The sequence below is a fragment of the Apteryx rowi genome, unplaced genomic scaffold (assembly GCF_003343035.1).
Source record: "Apteryx rowi isolate R43461 unplaced genomic scaffold, aptRow1 scaffold_442, whole genome shotgun sequence".
NCBI classification, from domain to species: Eukaryota; Metazoa; Chordata; class Aves; order Apterygiformes; family Apterygidae; genus Apteryx; species Apteryx rowi.
In genome coordinates this window covers 552683-554359 of record NW_020450697.1, presented here as the reverse complement: position 1 = coordinate 554359, position 1677 = coordinate 552683, and the positions used below count along the sequence as shown (strand labels likewise).

The 1677-nt window shown below is 49.3% G+C and overlaps 1 protein-coding gene across 1 annotated transcript in view; it reads left to right on the top strand.

Annotated features, from left to right (window-relative positions):
* The first annotated feature begins 901 nt into the window (after window positions 1-901).
* Window positions 902-1677, top strand: part of TCF4 (transcription factor 4) — a 212870-nt gene continuing 212094 nt past the window's right edge. The window contains exon 1 of the mRNA XM_026076922.1: window positions 902-932. The gene's annotated coding sequence lies outside the window, so the exon portion shown is untranslated. The remainder of the gene's footprint in view (window positions 933-1677) is intronic.

The window sequence follows — 1677 nt, the reverse complement described above, 5'->3', positions numbered from 1 at the left end:
AGCCGGGGGCCGCGCGGCTGAAGCGGGAGCGCGTCCCCGCGCAAGGGGAGGAAGAGGAGGAGGAGGAAGAAGAAGAGGGGGGGCGGCTCCGCGGCCGCGCAGGCGTCGGGGGGAGGCCGCGCGCGCGGCGCGGCACAGCGCAGCCCCTCCATCTTGCGCGTCCGTCGGTCGGTCTGTCCGTCGGTCGGTCGGTCGGTGCATCCGTCGGTCGGTCGGTGGGCGCGCGCCGCCCCCCTCGTCATTGTGTGCGAGCGCGGCGGCGGCGGCGCTTTATAAGGCGCGCGGCGTTGCCCGGATGTGAGCGGATTACAATGTGTCTTCCCGGGAAACATGCTATTATCCCCGTCTCCATGGGGGAGGCCGCGGTGCTGAGGAGCGGGGAGCTGTAAACTTGGAGCAAGTTTGGGACTGGCCGCTTTTCTCTGTGTGCGTGTGTGTGTGCGCCTTTTTTTATTTTATTTTATCTTTTTTTTTGGTTAAAGGAAGGGCAGAGGGGAAAGTCCCAGAGCCACCTCGGTGCTCGTAGTTTGTCAGTCACCATGTGTTTGTAAAAACAATAGAGGGAAAAGTTGTCGGACCTCCTTTTTCTTTTTGCCTTTTTTTTTGTTGTTGTGTGTTTTTTTTTTTTTTTTTTTTTCCGGCCGGCTGTGATTTTTGTTGTGTCTGGGTGGGGGATCTCGTGGCGGTCGTTCGGTGGTTGGTAACCCCCAAACCCCACAAAGCCAGGTGTAGGGTGCCTGTAAAGCTGTGGAGTACCCTGGAGCAGGACTGACACTTACAGTACTTTTTCGTGGTTTTGGAGGGTCACACACGTGTGAGATAATAAAGCACTTTGGCAGAAGATTTCTCTCTTCTTTTTTTTTTTTGTTTTTATTTTTTGTTCTTTTTTTTTCTCCCTTGGAATATTGTGAACATATTTGTGGCCATTTAAGGTAAAGTTACAATTTGCTGTTAGAGTAACTTGTATGTTTTTTTTTTTAATTGTTGATCCCAATGTGTTATTTAAAAAGAGGTGCAACTTATTCAATGTATAAATGCAAATAGGAAATACACTGTATCTGTGCACACATAATTGCTCGTGTGTATAAATATATGTAATATATACACAGTGTAATTACATGTGTGAGTTATACAATAACGTGCAAGCGATAAGTGTGATAACTTGGTGCTTTATTTCCTACTGGAAAATGAAGTCGAACTAGTTTGTGTGGAGTATGCTCGGCCTGCGATAGCCAAACGTAAAATAAAAGTATAACGTGCTGCAGGGCGGAGTGGGGGGAGGGGGCCGCTGGCATCGTCCCCAGAAACTTGAGCGTAAAGCAAATCAAACGGTTGATTTTGCAAAGTTTGCAGCAATGCTCTCTGTAAATTGGAAACCTCGCTTTTGAAATTTAGCTTTAGGCACTGGTGTGTGTGTGTGTGGGGGGGGGGGATCACAAACAAACCAAAACAAAGCAGAATTAAAAAAAAAGAAAAAAGAAAAGCAGGACTGGATAATACAAGGGGAAAAATATTGTTCCTCTTGGCAAAGTCTGCGCATCACGTGCGTTTGCAGCCTCGTATAAACTTGCTTTGCCATGTGTATGTGCGCGAGCTGGGGAAATTTAAAGTATAATCGGCGCAAAAGTGCGGCGCGGGGAGGGAGGGAGGGAAGGAGGGAGGCGGCGGCGGCGGCGG